General features: G+C 41.2%; 1 protein-coding gene and 1 long non-coding RNA gene across 12 annotated transcripts in view; one reads left to right on the forward strand and one right to left on the reverse strand.

Moving 5' to 3' along the window:
- FOXP1 (forkhead box P1) overlaps positions 1 to 18,392 on the forward strand; it is a 375,887-nt gene that overhangs the window by 248,483 nt on the left and 109,012 nt on the right. The window lies entirely within an intron of this gene.
- Positions 1 to 18,392, reverse strand: part of LOC144289747 (uncharacterized) — a 28,853-nt gene that overhangs the window by 7,908 nt on the left and 2,553 nt on the right. The window contains exons 2-3 of one of the 2 annotated variants that reach the window (XR_013357673.1): positions 12,849 to 12,914; positions 10,346 to 10,492 (exon numbers count right to left, since the gene is read on the reverse strand). This is a non-coding gene — a long non-coding RNA (uncharacterized LOC144289747). Of the gene's footprint in view, positions 1 to 10,345; positions 10,493 to 12,848; positions 12,915 to 18,392 lie in introns of those variants that run through there. The other variant, XR_013357672.1, reaches the window with a different exon arrangement.

Genomic DNA, 18,392 nt, shown 5'->3' on the forward strand with positions numbered 1-18,392 from the left:
CCAATTCAGACTGGCTAATGAAGGGGTCGTGGGCTTGAAAGTTCCACAGTGAGCCTAGCCTCACACACAGCTGGGACCAGGCACTCAGATAATGTCACCAGGACTTGGTCTAGCTCCATTTGTTTTCTGTTCTGCTTTCTTTTTATGTTAGTTTTAATATTTGTCAGATTCCCCCCATGCTGAGGCAAGATGGCTTCTGAGAGCCCCAGATTCACATTTGTACAGCTAAGCAACCCCTGCAGAAAGAAAGAATATCTCTTCCTCAGTAATTCTAACAAAAGTCTGAATTGACTGAATGACGTGAGTCATCTACACTTGATCTAGTCACTGTGGACTAGGGGATAGGAATAGGCTCATTGGCTGGGCCGAGCCATGTGCCCACCTCCCGATTCCCCTGGCTAGAGCTGGTTCCATTGAATTCACATACATCTAGAATACACAAGGGCTAAGTAGTTGTACCTAGTTTTCCTTTAAGAAGATAGATAAATGGATGTCCCGTAGACATTTTGCCCTGGGTCAATCTTAAAGAGGATAAGGCATGCCATGTTTTTAGTGTTCAGCCAGTCAGCAGGTATCATGGAAAAATCATTTCCCTAAGAGTCGAACAACTTGACATTCAATCCAAACTCTGTGTCTTGCTCCTTGTAAAGCTTGGGAGAACAGTATAATACATTTCCTAGGACTTAGTGTCCTCCTCAGAAACCAGAGTCAGTTGGCCAAAAATATTTCGGCAAGTTCCGTGTTGCTGGAAAACGTCCATGCTTCACAGTTCATCTTTGTAGTGATTTTCATATTGTACCCATTTCATAAACTGGTATGTTCTAGATGTTCCACTCTGTCTGGTGGAATTTTCTACAGTGGTGGAGTGTTCTGTGTCTGCACATGGTAGTTACTGGCCACATTGGCTATTGGGCAGTTCAAATGTGGCTAGTATGATGGAGAAACTGAATTTTAAATTTTATTTTATTAGAATGAATTCATACACAATTAGCTACATGTGACTCGTGTGTAGCCTATTGGACAGCCTAGCTCTAGATTAATGGCCAAATACAGTCACGTGATTTTGGACAAGCGACAGGAGAAGATGAGTTAAATCTTGATGTCCTGTGCCCTTAGGAGTGTTGATTAAGTGCAGTTTTCACTGATAATTTGCAGGTAAAATTAAAAAACACCGCTCATTCCAACAAACACAGAAAGACTGTTGTCTCCTTACATATCCCCACCACCACCAAAAAAATTGTTAAATGTCATTGGTTGATTATTTTAGCTTTCGTGGTTCCTCATGTCTCTGCCCTACCAGGTGGTGTGAAGCAATGGAAAGAATGCTTTGTTAGGAGTAAGAAGTTTGGGGTTCTAGTGTTGGTTCTGCCAGTAACTGCTTAGATGTCTGACCTTTGGCTAGTCATTTTTCCTTCTTGGGTATGAGTTTTCTCACCTGGAAAATGAGGGGGTGGGATTAAAATGATCTCTTAATCTATTCCAGAGAAAAGTTTCAGTGATTCTCAGGTTTTTTTCTTCATTCTCATGGCCAGGATGGTGGCTGAGAGTTTTCCTTATGTAGTCACAGTTGGGACAGTGGATTTCAAGAACTAGGAGCTACCTGGGACCATTTCTACAAATGAATTGTGGAGTGTCGTAACACTTCTCAAATTCCCACTGGACCCAAAAGAACCCTGAAAAAAGTCCATTTTTGCTTCACTGTTGTTGACTGTTCTCATCCAAGATCAATCGAGAAGAAAATGAGGAACAGGTAGCATCAAACAAAGCATACCTAATTTAAAAGTTAGTTTTGTTGGAGGCGGCCTGGTTGTACTCTTTCCTGAGTTGAAAATGCTTCAGAGAAGGTGTTGGGAGATGGGCCAAAGAACGCTGAGTGAGGGACAGAGGTTATCCCAGGTGAGCTTGGGAATGTAGTTCATCATATAAAATCATAACTTCTCTCTGGTAAACCCAAAAAGGGAAATTCAGAGAGGTAAGACTTTCTTTGGTACCAGGGAAGTTAGAGTTAAAGAAGGATGTTCAGAGTGACTTCATCTGGAGAAGGTTGGATTTTGAAGGAGGAGATGAATCACAAATGAAGAGAAAGAGGAAAGAACATTGGCCAGATTTGCAAGAGCAGGTAGGAGGATTTGAAGTGTTCCAAAGGACAGTGTGGTAGGATGTGTCAAACCAGTACAGAGGGAGCGAGGCATCAGCTGGGACTGAAAAGAAACAAGATGTTTATTTGGTGATTTAATTTTGATGTTTGGTAATGACATGTGCTAATGGTGGTGTTATCGTGTGATGAGGCGGCGGAGTTAAAATGTGTACTCATGTGGCCATGCTCCTGAATTCCCATTGTAAATAAAAGCTCCTGTGCCCTGTCTCCGCAGGATCATTCAGACACAGTTGCATCTTGTAGCTTTATTTTTATTTTTTAACTGGCTATCTTTATGTATGGGAACAGTCATCTCCAGAGATTCATTTTCATTTCAAAAAACTTCCAAAGGTGTTAATTGCATTTTTCAAAACTCTTATGTAATTATTTAAAATTATTCTACCGGCACCATAAATCAGAACTTTTCCCATTATATCGCCAAGGAACATTTATGACCTGTTTAGACAGTTTTGATTTATAGGTTTAGGAAACAAGAATATAGAAACCATTGCCAGGTTTTAATTTGGAAATTTCCTTAGCCTCGTCTGTTTCTGTGGAAAGGGGAGAAAGAAAGCTGGTAGGAGACATGCTTGGGGAGATGTGGCCCCCACTAGTAATACGAAGAGGCGCACCACCCCCCTTGAAGTCCTGGTTTGAAGTGAGCGATTAATGTGTCTTTCACATGTTGTATAGTTTTTGTAGGCATTGCTTTTTAAGGGCTGGTTCTATGTAACATGGTACCTAATTCTGATTGAGTTATTTAACATTCTGGACATCAGTTTCCTAACCAATAAAATGTAGATTAATACTAGGATCTCTTCACTGAATTGTGGTTAAGATTAAGTAAGTTCGCTCATTGATGCATCAAGAACATTTGTTTATGAAGGTACCTACTGAGATCCAGGCAGCATATTAGGTGCCAAGTGAGATTGGCAGGAGGAACCTGACCTCTCGGAGTCCTTTCAGTTTGGAACAGGTGATAAATGTGAATAATCCCTAACATGTAATAGGCGTTGGTAATTGTCAAATAGTAACTGTAGCACTCTGCTTTAGATGTTATGAAACCCTGGAAGGCACAAATTTAGCAAACTGGTCATAACACATCTCACATTACATGATTCAAGGGATTTAGAGATGACAAAAATTGTGTGTGTCTGAGAAGGATGAGGAAGAGTTAATATTTTTAAGAATCATGATACACACACACACACAAAGTGGTCTCAGCTGGCTGAAATTCTGAATCAGAATGAAAAAGATCTTTAATGGGAATGAATGCAAAGTGCAGACCACCATGTAAGTGTGGAATGAGAGCTCCAATTAATAGTAGTTTATGTGACAGTTAGTTAGGGGATACTTGTGAAATCAGTAGGAGCCAGTCGTGACCTGGTAGGGGCTGAGGACACCAAGAACGGAATTGAGTCTCTGTCCTCCTCTGGGTAAAGCAGATGGCACCTGACCTGCCATGCTCATTTCTAGATGCTACTACATTCGAAGGCGGTTGTGGCCTTGTCTCTCACGCATCAGATGCTGGCTATGTGTTTGAAACAAAACCAGAACCTAGGTAGCTTTAAAGGGAAGGGACAAGACCAAGGTGGTGCAGCTGTGGCAGAAAAGGACAAGAGTGATTATGGGACAGGGATAAATCGCCTCAGCTCTTGGGATTAACTTGGCTCCCAGGTCTGTGATTCTGAGGATCCAGGTGACAAGAGAGAAGCAGAGGTCATGCCAGCTAATCCATCTTCTACTTCTGAAGGAGAGTGTGGGCTGTGCCCTTTCTGTAGGTTTTCCCTAATCCTTCTCTTTCTTCCTTGTGTCAGGCAAGACGCATCAGAGGCAGAGCACAATGGAGTTGGGGATACTTTGAGCAATGAAAAATCCAGTTTAAGGCTGTTCAGGTGCTGACAGCAGCTAGGGAAAGTCTTATCTCCAGTCTTATCTCCATTCAGGATTGTTTTCATGTGACCAAATTAGCAAGACAAATGAAAGATAGATGACCTTTTAAAAATCTGGGTATCTATCCCCCTTTACCGTAGTAGGTGTAGTTGTGGTATCCTTAGTGACTTGAGTTTACTCACAGTGGTAAAACCTAAAGTGATTTGCAAGATCCTTAAATCATACTTTGTATCTAGTTTGTTTTTTTTCAAAACGAAAGAATCTCCTTGATCATTGATTTCTGTAAATGGAGTGTATTTTTTTGCAAGTGAGGTCACTCAATTATAAAATTGTCATCAATAAGATTTTCTCCAAAATAATAATAATAATAATAATAATAATAATATTATTATTATTATTATTATTATTATTTTCTCCCCTCAGCTGGCAAAACAGAAATGCTTTCCTTTGTTGAACATGCACATTACATATAGAGGTGCGTTAAAGGAAAAACTGAGGCCTATTATAATTATTAAGAGTTCATTTGAACAAAAAATCAACTTGAATTGGGCAGCACCCCCAGACATGTAGCAAACAGAAAGGAGCTCCAAGGACCGGTACAAAAGGAACGACTTTTACAGACAGATGGGAGTGGGAACATGGAAAAAGTGGATTGGTTATTGCAGGGTACTTTCCTTTAGGGGACGGCAGGAGTCCATTAGACAGATGACCTAACTAGTGCTGATCAGATGACTCCTGTGTTGACTGGTTTAAGACTCCATTTCTGGAGAGCTGAAACTGTAATTAAGTCTCAGTTTGATGACATGGAGCTTAGCAAAAGTGAGTCCATCTGAGGCCTGCTTTGATTTTTTTGTTTTGTTTTATTTTTTCAGTTACCCCTTTTGATCAGATTTTCAGCCTAAGAGAGGAGATCAAAATTTAAGGCCTTGGTGATACTCCCCGCCCTGGAGTTACTGCATTTTTTTGTTATTTTTTGTGGGTGTCTTTTTTTCTTTTTTCTTTCTTTTTCTTTTTCTTCTCCCCCGTACTCCTCTACTTCAAATTTCTGTGTGGTATTCACAGGTCATAATGCCTTTTTGCTGCCTCTCTTTCTAGTAGTCACAGGTCATGACATTAGGTTCACATTCTGTAAGTTGGCCATTCTCTTCACTCCTTGGCTGGTGTTCTGGGCTTTAGGGAGATCATTTGCTTGGTAGTCAGTGGCTGTGAACATGCACATCAAGCTGTTGAGAGAATACAGCATATCAGGGAGACTGCTGTGATCATTATAAGCAGGCAGATTCCCAATATCTACAATGTTCTTTGGAGCCCCTGGCCTCCAAGACCTAAACTAGTCAGAATCAAACAAGTAAAATAAAGACCTTGTTGAAGGAGTCACTTTGTTAAGCCAACTAGCTTGTTCAGTGATCTCATGTGGCTGAGTCTCAACTTCCCCACAAGCATTAATCCAAGTGCAGTAAGCAGTATTGGCTCCAGCATGAATATCGCCTTACTCAGCTGAAAGATAACCAAGGACTATCCTATTATCAAGAACAACCTGGGTGAGAGTCTGAGGATTTTTGTTGGGCAGGTATTCTGTTAGCAGTAGGTTCAGGGATGGTTGCCAGAGATAAGGAGCATTGGATTCCCATGCAGTAACTGAAATTTAAAAAAACAAGGAGCAAAAAAGCAAAAGGAATAAAGCCTTCATATTGAAGGTAAAGATCTTGATCTATGAACATAGAAGAACTGTCCACATCAAGATGCCATCTGCTTCTGAGAAGGAACCTCCTAAGTCAGTAAGTCTAGATCTCTGGCTGGTGTGCCATTCCAAGAGTCTGGAGGAACTCTTTTAATTGGGAGATGAAGACCCAAGTTTCAAGTCCTTGAAATTCGACTGCCATTCGGGTTGTGGGACAGACCTGGTACTATACCTTCCAAGGAGATTTTTTTTGTTTTTTTTTTAAAGAAAAAAAAGGGAAAGTAAATGTTTAAATAAGTATATTTGACGAAATCACCTTAAATCACAGATGGCTTAAGAGAAAAAGATTTCCTTAAATGGCAGGGTGGGGGGAGCCTTCAGGAACTAGCAATGTTTTAAAGAAAAAATTGAAAAAAAAATTGTAAAAAAAAAAATATATATATATATACATGTAAATATATATGTATAAAAATATACATATATATAAAATCATCCTTATCACTTTCATTCAACCCATATTATTCTTATTCTGTTTGAATCCAGTTTTTCATTAGTTCTAGAAATTCTTACCCATTTCAGTTTTATGACCTTGAAGTTATCAGAAACCTATATTTTAGAGTACTTTTCTATGAATCTTTCAGAAGATAAAACACTTGGCAAAAGCATTAGAGTAAAACAATAACTGTCTGGAAATGACAAAAAAGACTTAAAAATTCCCCTGGTTAAAGATCTGCTGAGAGTTCATTATAACAGAATTGACAAAGAAATTTGGTTATTTCTGTGACACACAACATTTTAAGATAACTGCAATTACAACTGATAACATTATACAGGACATATCAGATTTCTAGGAATTTCACACAATTTCTAGAACACTTAATAACATGCATCCATACAAATATAAGCTAAGAAGGTTTAATATCACTTCTCATTTGATAATGCTTCCCATGTAATTTGATATGTTAAATAAACCTAATTAGTTTAATATCTCTTTTTATATGGCAAGAGAAGAAATCTTCTGAAATACTCCAGGGACCTGCCATAAAATGCCAAAGTTAGTTTGAGGTCAGAAGACTTCATTTAGGGGGATCCCTGGGTGGCTCAGCGGTTTAACACCTGCCTTTGGCCCAGGGCGTGATCTTGGAGTCCCGGTATCAAGTCCCACATCGGGCTCCCTGCATGAAGCCTGCTCCTCCCTCTGCCTGTGTCTCAGCCTCTCTCTCTCTCTCTCTCTCTCTGTCTCTTATGAATAAATAAATAAAATCTTAAAAAAAAAAAAAAAGACTTCATTTAGAATTTGTTTCTGGGGATTCTGTCCAAACCTCAAAAGGTTTGAACATTTGACTAAATAGGATCACAGATCATTATGAAATAATACTAAATTATTATCTATGTAACAAAAGTAATAGTAGAAGGGGTTAACATAAATACAGAAGGTTACATACTTGAGAGCAAAACTTAGCTCTCTTAATATTGAGAAGACTTCATTTTCTTAAGTAAATCAAAGACCTGATAGAGACAATGTGAAGCATAGTAAATCGTTTTGTAAGACACAAAATGTTTACTTTCCAGGTAGATAACTTAAAAAGTAAAGAAAACCTTTCTCAATATTCTATCAAAAGCAGACCAACAGGGATCCTTGGGTGGTGCAGCGGTTTGGCGCCTGCCTTTGGCCCAGGGCGCGATCCTGAAGACCCGGGATCAAATCCCACGTCAGGCTCCCTATATGGAGCCTGCTTCTCCCTCTGCCTGTGTCTCTGCCTCTCTCTCTCTCTCTCTCTCTCTCTCTCTCTCTCTCTCTCTGTGTGTGTGTGTGTGACTACCATGAATAAATAAATAAAATCTTTAAAAAAAAAAAAAGCAGACCAACAGTCCAAGAAAACTTTGTAGTTTTAGCAGATGAAAGACAAGTAAATTTTGGTTTTACAGAAGTACATTTTTGATATTATAGTGTGGTGGGTTTTTTTTTAAATATTTTTTTTATTTATTCATGAGAGACAGAGAGAGAGAAACAGAGACATAGGCAGAGGGAGAAGCAGGCTTCCTGTGGGGCCACCCCGGGACCTCAACCTGAACCAAAGGCAGACACTCAACCACTGAGCCGCCCAAGTACCCCTATTATTATAGTGTGTTTTTAAAAACTTTATTATTTCTAGTTTAAATTACATATATTATTTTAAATTCTTTTTCTTAAGATCTATTTATTTATTTGAGAGAGAGCGCACGCACATGAATAGGGGGAAGGGATAGAAGGAGAGAATATCCAAGCAGACTCCTGCTGAGAGTGGTGCCCGACAGGGGTCTTGATCCCATGACCCATGAGATCAGGACCTGAGCCAAAATCAAGAGTCAGATGCTTAACTGACTGAGCCACCAACGACCCCCAGAATTCTTCACACGTAGAATTCTTAATTCTCAGTGAAAACTGAGAGTTGTAGATTGACAACTGTATAAAAATTTAATCATTTCAAGAAGTATATTCTTCCTAATAGTTAATTTTCCAATGTGGCAGCATGCATGTTTATAAATAGACCCAACTATCTTTAGTTTTTCTGCAAAACAAAGCAAAAGCACATAAACTTGTATTTAGTAATTAATGGTTCAGTATTTTATCTTATTTGAAAATGATCTGGGGATCCCTGGGTGGCTCAACAGTTTGGCACCTGCCTTCGGCCCAGGGCGTGATCCTGGAGTCCCGGGATCGAGTCCTGTGTTGGGCTCCCTGCATGGAGCCTGCTTCTCCTTCTTCCTGTGTCTCTGCCTCTCTCTCTGTGTGCCTCATGAATAAATAAATAAATAAATAAATAAATAAATATTTAAAAAAATAAAGAAAATGATATAAGTAGCCAATAAGTATTTATTATTTAACTCAACTCATTATAACTTTAAAGTTTCAAGTCACCAGGAAGATTTTGAAAGCTATTTTTAAGTGGACTTTCATAAAGCATAATTATTGTTGAAAAGTTCCTTTCTAAAAAGAAAAAAAAAAAAGAAAAGTTCCTTTCTAAGTTTTATCTTATATGTATATTTAATTTACTTGTTCTTAACAATTATGTTTAGAGTAATCATGAAAATTTCATGAGACATTAAACAGCTAACCATCATCCTAAGTTCTCTTCCTCACTGACAGATTCTCTGAGATACATTAGCTTATTTGAATTTTAGTGAACCTAAGTAAAATAAAAATAGTATATTTAATGCTGGTGACTCTAAAGATATGCCTGTCTTAATTAGACCAGCGAAGTTACACTAGTTTTTGTTTTTTCTTCCCTGGAGATCATGCTAGATCACATGAACTTGAAAAACATTTGGGTTCGTTGCCATACTTCTGAGAGAATACTTGATTTATATAAATACTTCTTTGTCTTTAAGCCAATTAAGTAGATAGAGGTCTTTACAAATAAATTTGGCTTTATGATCTGGAGGTAGAAAAAATATCACATATTTATAACATACATACATGGACATACATAGACAGATCTTATAGCTTACATTTTAGCTAGGGGAGAAGGCCTAATTCAGCCTGTGAATATCAGCTTCCAATTTGGCCAAATTCTAGCCATAAAGTTACTTATACAAAACAAAAATCCCCTCAAGCACCTTGTGAGATTTCAGCTGGGACAAACTGTATTCCTGGCTATACTGAACACTCCCTTGGACCAAAATGTATCCCAAAGAAGGTGCAGAAGGTACAATCTTCTCAAGATCCAGAGTCACTCCTAAAGACAACCAAAAGAAAGAAACACTTAGACAATCCCCCTGAGAGCTGGCAACAGTCAGTAAGACCCCGGCTGGGCTGCAAATAGAGTGCAATCCACATTTCTGCAGCCAAATTTTGGAGGTCCTCCAGCCCTGTGGTTGCCCAGCCAAGTTCTCAGGACACAAAACAAGACAAACAAGGAGGCAGTAGCTGTCCCTAGGAGAGAAAGGATTATAACCAGTGGGTACTTCAAAGCAAATTCATAAGTCACAGTTCAAAGATCTAATTCTTACATATGTTTTTTGCCTGCCAATATGAATTTTGAAAGGAAGGGACAATGAAATTTTACTTTCCTCGCTCAACCAGGCATCCCAGAGATACGGGAAAACTGACCCTCTTAAGAATTCTCGCCCTTTGTCAGCCTCTGCCAGTATTCCCAGGATCCCCTCTGTTCTGGAGGAAGTAGGGGGTTCTGGTAGGTCTCGTCCTAATCACCAGAAACTGTAGAGTGTGAGAGGTGATTTTTCCATTTATTTTTTTATACTGAGTACTTGGGCATGATGCCTTTTTCTCTAAGACACCTTCATAAATGGATAAAGTTTAAAGTTGTCCACCGTGGCCTTTATAACTCAGCACTATCTTTGGTAAGGTTAATTCACTTGTTCAGCCTTAAAACAAAATTTTATTCACCTAAGGTCTCACATTGGACCTAGTCCAGCTGAAGCCATACCCAGTCTGTCCCCAGACCCAATCTGCTTTCCAAGTTGGACCCAGTCTGGCCCCAAAACCTTCAGTCCGGTTTCTAAGTCAGACCCGGTCTGGCTCTGGCTAGTTTCTGGACCTGGTCTAGGAAAAGCAATGTTCAAATAATACCTGAAATTCATAACATGAAAACTGTAGAGCTAGGATCTCAGATGAACTTACCCACCTCCTCTAGAGGCTGAGAGAAAGTAGCAAGCCCAGGGAGCTCGGCAGTACCCATGTCTCATTGCTAACTGCTCCTGAGGATTATGCTCCTGAGGATTATGGGCAGAGGGGTCTCCTTCAAATCCCTCTTCTGATAGAACTGTTAAAAGATAAACTGAGGCATATTAAAAATTTTAAGAGTTTATTTGAGCAGAAATCAATTTGAATTGGGTAACATCCAGTCTAGTGGATAGAAAGGAGCTCCAAGGAGTTACACAAAATGAAAGGCTTTTATAGGCAGAAGAGAACAGGAACAAGGGATTTAGACAAGGAAAAAAGCAAGGTGCTTCCTGCCAAGTTCTTTCCTTTGGGGGATGGCAGGGTCTATCAGGCAGATTACTTGACAAGTGCTGGTCAGGTGATTCCTGATAGACTGGTTTAAGATTCCAAGAGCCGAAACTGTAGCTAAGTCTCAGTAAGGTGGTGTGGAGCTTAGCATACGCAACTCCATTTTGGGCCTGTTGTCTTGCCTTGTTTTTCAATAGATGCTATTATTTCACATGTACCTAGTTACTTCTTCCTTAGCACTTTGCTAGATACCACAACTAGAGAAAAATAAAAGAATGCAGAATTTGTCTCTTGGAGTTTATAGTTTAGAGAGAGTATAATGTGTGAAACATAAATGAAATGCAAAAGAAGGGGAGAGGAAAGAAGCCATTAACTCATTCACTTGTTTATTCATTTGTTTATAAATCAATCAGATATTTGTTAAGGGGCCCTTACGTACAGGGCCCTTTTTTTTGACATTTGATGAGCTAATGCAACATTTGATAGACTGCAGAAATTACTGGCATAGACTGTGAATGCTGCAGTTCGTTAGAACTGTACTACATGTACTACCCCAAATTGAGTTCCTATAGTGGTGACATTGGCCAAGCAAAGTGGAGTAAACTTTTGCACTCTCTTGCGTGTGTGTGTGTGTGTGTGTGTGTTTCTGTGTGTGTGTGTTTCTGTCGAGGAGCATAATTTGCCTGATGGAGGAATGGTTTTTGTATAGACTTGGCTCCTTTCTCCTCGAACATTCAGTTTGCGGAAGTAGACGGGACGTCAGTTGTCCTTTCTACCCCTTCTTCCTTGAAAAGGAGCAAGTGAGTGAATAGAAATTAACAAGCGCGCCTTCGCCCCGCACAGCGAGGCTGCCCTCAGAGAAAGCTCACTGAGACTAGACCTCATGGTCCAGTGATTGGAGCCTCGCTGCCAAGAGGGAGTGATGAGTGAAAGACCAGTGGAGGTCCTGTCTGTGCTGGTCTTGTGAAAGTTCATTTCCTGTCCTCCGGGATTAGTGTAAATCCTTAATGTTTTCCTGTATGGATGGGAATTCTCTTCATGCTTTTGTTCTAACTAATTGCATAATAAGATATCCATATCTGACACAATGTTATTTAAATGTTTTCATGACCAAAATACCGAATCCTTGAGTCCATGCTTCGTAACATTATGCTAGTGGTTCCAAAACCCCGGTTATAATATGGACTCATCTTCTGGAAAATTGCAGAGGCATATCACAGATTCACTCAATCAAAATCTTGGGGTCAGAAACTTCAGAATCACAGGGTGAGAGCATGCCAGGATAGGAATAAAGAACCTCAAATTCTGCAAACTTAAGGGATGTGTGTGTGTCTTTGAGTTAGCTAAAGTCAAGGCTAAAAGAGATCACGTTAAATATTGGCCATGATATAGATGCAGAACAGAGACCATGCGCAAAACAGGAAGAATGGGAGAGGAAGAACTGAATAAATTTTTGAGATAGGAGGAACAGGTAAAATTGGGGGAATCACAGAAAACTGATCTCAGAGGAAAGGAGATATAGTGTGAATTATAATTGCCCCAGCCCTTGCAAGTACTTCACAGTTCCCTGATGTGTAACCTCCCTCGTGAACACTTGCACATTCTGTTCCCAATAGCTGAAAATGTCTCCCCTGCACTGCCTGCCCTACTACCTGGGACAGAGCTTTATCCTTAAATATCCAGCCCAGTCTTTGTCTTACAAGTCCCCTTTCCGCTATGCCCAGGAAGGAAACCCTCTTCTTTACTCCCTGCCCATGTATCTTTTTTTTTCAAATTCAACGAATCATGAAATTATGGGTGGTGGTATGCCTTGAGCTCTGGAAGCACTAACATTGGGTTCTGTTCCTTACTTTGGATAGTGTAAACATTGGAAACTTTGAAAAGAACCTTAAAAATCCACTTATTGGGTCATTACAATTGAGTGCGAGCTGAGTAATCTCTGGAGCATGGAATGCAAACGCTCTCCTTCCCAGAGACGATAGTAGCAAAATATTGTATAATCATAGGGTTGAGGGTTCCATAAATTAGGTCTCATGTCAGCTGACCCCAGTGTTCTCAGCACTCAGGGCAGACCACTCCTTAGATTATTCCAGTAGGTCCTTAAGAATTCATTTAACAAACCACCAAACTCCTTCGCACATTCAGGTGATGAATTGGCTAGTGGATGTGGCATATCCACTAACCTGGAGATTGAAGCTGGGTTGCCATTTTGCCTTCTGGAGAAGATTCTTGGTCTATGACCTTGCGATCTAGGGTTGAAAAAAACAGTGACAAGCAAATGTCTTCTTCCATTGTTAAGATTAATTGGATGTAAGAGTTTTTGCTTAAATCCTGGCATTAGAACCTCAGTAGCCTCACAGAAAAATGAGTCTGAGATAGTAAAGAAATACTTTGGGGGTGCCTGTGTGGCTCAGGTGGTTAAGGGTCTGCCTCCAGCTCAGGACATGATCCCAGGATCCTGGGATCAAACCCCACACCAGGCTCCCGGGGTCAGCGGGGAGCCTGCTTGCTTCTCCCTCTGCCTTCTGTCCCTCTCCCCCACTCATGTTCTCTCTCGTTCGCTCTGCTCTCTCTCTTAAATAAATAAATAAGTAATCTTTTTAAAAAAAGAAATATTATGCCTTTGGGTATTTCATTATAGCAGAAGGAAGAAATTGAAGGAAAAGCAGTGTATAGCAACAATAATAATAAGGGAAAACATTAGCATGTTTACAGTGTGCTGGGCACTGACCCATTCTGTGTCATTTAGTCCTTATTACAACCCTCTGGGAGGAGAACTACTATTAGGTTTTGTTTGTTTGTTTGTTTGTTTGTTTGTTTGTTTGTTTGTTTTATGGAGGCGGAAACCAAGGCCCACAGAGACTGGTAATTTACCAAAAGCACAGTCAGGCAGTGGTGCAGTCAAGGTCAGAAACCACGGCAGAGGGATCCCTGGGTGGCGCAGCGGTTTGGCACCTGCCTTTGGCCCAGGGCGTGATCCTGGCGACCCGGGATCGAATCCCATGTCGGGCTCCAGGTGCATGGAGCCTGCTTCTCCCTCTGCCTCTCTCCCTCTCTCCCTCTCTCCCTCTCTCTCTCCCACTATCATAAATAAAAATTAAAAAAAAAAAAAAGAAACCACGGCAGACTCTCTCCAGAACTACCACACTAAACTGTCTAGGTGCCTTTTATAATCAGGAACAAAATCAGTCCCAGTACTAGGGGTGTTTTATCTTTACATCTGAGTTGCCAGGAGAGCTCGGGCATCATCCAGGCCAGGGTACCAGCCCACTGCCATGTGTCTAGTAATGTGTTTGAAGGAGATGAAGGGAAAAGTCTGTCTGTCTCTCATCTCAGCAGTGGAAGCTCCTCACTCAGGGAGAGGAAATGAGAATGCACGAGCCCCTTGTCCTCATCCTACCAGATTCAGGGGAACTTCCACATGCATGTGGTCCGCCTGGCTTGGCACTCTGGACTTGGATAAGAAGCAGAGGAGGCTATCAGAATTTTACATTTATATTTCAGGTTCCAGTCATGCGGACCAATCAGTGACTTGGTCACATTCATTTTCTAAGGTAGTAAAAGTAGAAGCAGCCTCTTTGTTGTGCCAGGCTTAATTTCAGCCCCCAGCCCTTGTTTGTGCAAGTCTGCAGCTTGGCAAGGTGGGGCAGGAGCCAGGCTTGGGAACAATTCAACTCCTAATTCTCCCCGTACTGGCGGTGAGACATTGGTTAAGTGATTTCAACTCTCAGAGCCTCAGGTTCTTCATCTGTTAAGTGGGCACAGTAATACTTCCTTCATAGGGTCTCACAGGGTGTCTTAACCACCAGAGGATCAGAATAAGGGCTTTTGAGTTGTTTGCCAAACTGCATTTTCCCCTCTCTTTGTTCCCCAACTTACCATAGACGTTGTAGTGTCCAGGAATGCTGAACTCTAAAATTGTATTTATATTTTTAAACTAGTTTTATATGTGTTTTATGTTTGACCTTAATTATAAGCCATCAGATGCCTAAAGCATAGTCCTCTGCTAGCGTAAAATGTGTATCGGGTACATAACAAGCAATCAATAATGATAGTTGTTACAGTTATTGTTCAAGAAACCATGGAGAGTATCTCATGTGTTTTTCTCTTTGTGTAGGTGAAGTGTGTAGGCTCAGACGGGTGAGGTGACTTGCCCACAATTGCACTATTAATTCATGACAAAGTCATTAATAGGACCCTATGTCAGATCCCAGTGCTCCTACATCATCTCAGGGTTAGACAGACTGCTTGAGGGCATTTAGGACTAAAAAAAAAAATCTGCCTACGTCCTTTGGAGTTTGTTGGGTGAGTCCCAATACTTGGAACCGTTTGGAAACTGCATGAGCCTCCAGTGAGTGGGAAGTAGAGACGGGCAACCTCGTACCTTGATGCATGCTTCAGATCCTGCTCTGGAGTGTTTACACACATCCCCTCTTCCCAGCTTCTCTGTGGCACTCCCTGCCCCCGCTATAACTTTTCTCTAGAAAAGAAGACGAACCTTTGGATTCTTTTATAGGGTATCTCCGAAAGATAGGGGTGTGTGTGAGTGTATGTGTGTGTGTGTGTGTAAAATCGGTGACTATTAAGGAAAGAAAATCCATGCAGGGCTCCTGAAAATGTTTTCCGTGTTGCAGTTTCTATGCCACACAGCGTGGAAGGCAATTATCTTTGGAGGGGATTCCACAGCCCTGCGCGGGCTTCCCCGGCGTAAGATTTATTGTCGGCTGGATTGGGTGTTCTTTATAAGAGCATTTACTCGGCATCTAAAGCGCTGTCAAGAGTGCTACTTCCTGAATGCTTTTGAGGTTGCAACTGCTAAGCTTCATTTTCCCGTCTTGGAGATATATTTTTGAAATGGTATGCAGGGATTTGTAAGGCCTCGTGCTTCCCATTGACACTGACAGGAGCTGCACCGTTAAACCCTTGCACACTGCTGCGGAAATTTACCCCCTAATGCCCAGAGCCCTCCTGCAGGCTCGTCTGGCCCGCACGTGCAGAGGGTTCCCGGAGTGGGGAGAGGGCATGGGAGCGCGTCCCGTTGTTTTGTGTAAGTCATGCCAGCTAATCAATCTCAAACTTAACTGTTTTCTTATTTAAACAAAGGATAGGGGAAGGCTCTTCTTTGGCTTTTTTCCCCCCCCCCTTCTCCTTTATAAGGATCTTATGAATGCCAGAGGAAAACTCGAGCTGCGACTCAGCTAAATATACTGTATCATGAAACCTTAGGGACCACTGAATTGGGAACAGTGGCCCTTTACTGCTAAGAAGGTGTTTTATTGAAAATGCGCCGACATGCTCTCCCCGGAGAGTGCGCAAAAGAGAAGGCAAGATGCCCGACAGTAATACAGGTTGTTCTCTTAGGCAAGCTAAAATGTAGAGTTTGGCACTCCTGGGCTGTGATCCGGCAGGCAATAGAATAGACGAATGTGCATTTTTACATTAAAAGTGCCATATTTCACCAGCGGTGCCCCTCCCCCCCCACCGTTTTTTAAGTGTCTTAATTTATATATTCCAGTTAACAGTTCATTACACGTCCTTTTCGCTCCAGCTTTTAAAAGTTGTCTTCTGAATAAATTGAGGTAGTCAAAATTTCCTAATCCTGGCAGGCTTACCAGCAGAGGGCAGGCGTAAAGTAGGTTTTGATATGAGGGTGTGTCAACCTAGGGTCACAGGAGGGTGGCGTTGCAATGGGAGGGAGACCTGTGAGCATTGTTCAGAGGGCAAGATGCAACACGCTCCCTCTGCCTCTTTCCAGGCCTGCTGCACACCCCAGGTCCCTGGAAAAGCTGATTTTACTAAATAAAGGTGGCCAGTTGCCTTTATCAGATATTCAGCGATTTCTACATAATTAAACGTTAAAAAAAAATTCAAATGTCATTTCACCCCCCAAAAGCCATCTATTCTTTCCCCTTCACTGACCCAGTTCTTGTTATGCTTAAAACCGAGGGTTTGCGTGGGGGTGTGCCATAAATGCTGTTACTCTTTGGAGAGGAAATACGGACTCAGACTTGATGGTGGTAAGGATTTGTTTTTCCTGATACCTAAAGGACAAAGCTCTTTGGGAAATGCTCTCCTGCCCCAAAACATGTACCTTTTCGAGAACTTTGCACACTTCAGTGTAATCTGTTCTAACCTTATGGCAGAAGCCGTCCACTAATACATTTTACATTATATTAAAACAAGGGATTATGTTTTATCGTAAATGAGAGAATAATTTGTTGCAGTCAGTCAGATGCAGACTTAGGGCAGGATGTTGCCATTTGTCTTTCTACATATGATTTTGTTTACTCGTGATTACATATGCTTTTGTTTTCTGAATGTCTTTACATTTAGAGCGAGGAAGGGTTGGAGGGGATAAATGTTTTCTGTAGCTTATTTCCCGATCATGTTCATAAGCCACTTGAATGTTGACATGTTACCGTGTATATATAAATTAACTAGGAGCACTGGCATTACAAAACGTTGCATTAAATGAAGATGCTCATGGCCATTTGGAGGGTGTCAGAAAGAGAAATTTAAGCTCCTTTGGAACAGTGGGAACTCAGTCTTTTCCCGTGGCCACGGAGGCACACAGACCAAAAACAACATAATTAACAACTGTATGGTCAACAAAGACATAAGAGAGTCATAAACAATATCGACACGGAGCTGACTGCCTTAGCTCCCTGTAGATGGATGATGTATTAATTTATATTTTTAAGTAAAAGCACTTAAATCAAGAAAGAACTGTGGTTCCTTGGAGACAAGTGCCCAAATCTCAGAATTCGGGCATTGGTGTTACAATTTAGTACTTGTAATTGGCAGCTGGTTGGCGGTCTTCGGAGACATCAGAAAGACTAAGGCAGGGCTCCCTCTGGAGAGACTCACTTCCCTGGGCAGGTCATCAAGCCTGTGACTACTGTGAGGGAAGAAATTCTGTATTCCTGCCCATTCACCCTTTTCTCTCTAGCAACAGTCACTTGGTCAAGTTCCTTCATTTCAGGATACATGTTTTGGGTATTCCCCTAAATTAGTTAGAAAAGGAAGAGTAAGTGTTAATGCAAGCATTGTTTGGAAGAAGAAGATGGGCAATTGAATTATACCCTTGGCCTCTTGTCACACAGTTGATTTTTCAACCCATCAAATTGTTCATCAATTTTTATTTCACTCACTCTGGCAGATGAACTTTCTGGCAACACAAATTACAGTAGTTACCTCTGAGAACATGGTAGCCTAACTGACTTTATCAGAGCAGGTCTCCCACTCTCAACATTGCTGGAAATATGTGGGCCAGCGTCTATTTACATATCCATTCCCTGGTTATTTCCAAGCAGCTTCTGGCAAAGCAGGACGTCCGTTGGAGCTGAGGGCTACGTGGACCAGGCACCGTGGCCCGTATCTCCTTCCCTGCCACGCCATTCATCAGCATGTAGGAATAATGTCCTGACAACATGCTCCTTCCGACTCTTCATGGAATACATCTTCTTTCCATCCACAGCGCTGAATGGGCAGTAAAACCCTTCACTTTCTTCTGCATTCAAGGCTAAGGCTCAGCAGAACCAAGTATAATACATGATTTTAGTCCCAGGTGTGTTATTTGGTGGTTAGAGTTTGGTGTGGGATCATAGTAATCTATTCTTAAGTACACAGCCAGCTGCACAATGGACTCATTTAGCAACTGACAGGTTTCTTAATATGTGGTGTTTGAACAAGGACTGTATCTGTTGTGGGTGTTAGGATGTGGGCAT

This window comes from Canis aureus, chromosome 19 (assembly GCF_053574225.1).
Source record: "Canis aureus isolate CA01 chromosome 19, VMU_Caureus_v.1.0, whole genome shotgun sequence".
NCBI classification, from domain to species: Eukaryota; Metazoa; Chordata; class Mammalia; order Carnivora; family Canidae; genus Canis; species Canis aureus.